This window comes from Bison bison, unplaced genomic scaffold (genome assembly GCF_000754665.1).
Source record: "Bison bison bison isolate TAMUID 2011002044 unplaced genomic scaffold, Bison_UMD1.0 scf7180017864237, whole genome shotgun sequence".
Classification (NCBI taxonomy): domain Eukaryota; kingdom Metazoa; phylum Chordata; class Mammalia; order Artiodactyla; family Bovidae; genus Bison; species Bison bison.
The window spans coordinates 191,328-191,742 of NW_011494809.1; positions in this window are offsets into that span (position 1 = coordinate 191,328).

Below are 415 nucleotides of genomic sequence, written 5' to 3' on the forward strand. Positions count from 1 at the left end.
TTTAAATCTTGCATATATCACTTCCAACGTCATTTGTTCCTTAATTTGTCTCAAGTTATCTGACCTTCTGAGAGACCTTTCACTTAGAGTATTACTTTCTGGTTAGAGATACTTCAAGTTCTACAAGCTTATCATTGTTTCAAAATAAACAGCAAATTGAAAAAAAAAAAAAACAATCTTGAAAAACAGGAAAAATACAAATAATATAGGTAATAAGTAGTGGAATTATAAGTAAATATTTCAACCAGAAGCCTTCCACACCAAACCAATTATTTAAGATTGTCAATTATTTAAGATTGTCAAGATTAGGGAGTGGGTCACGTAAGGCAGAAACATGATTGTTCAAATGGTTTACCAAATGCATTGCATTACCAGGTTCATCACATATGAAAACTAAGCATTCAGCTTGAATATG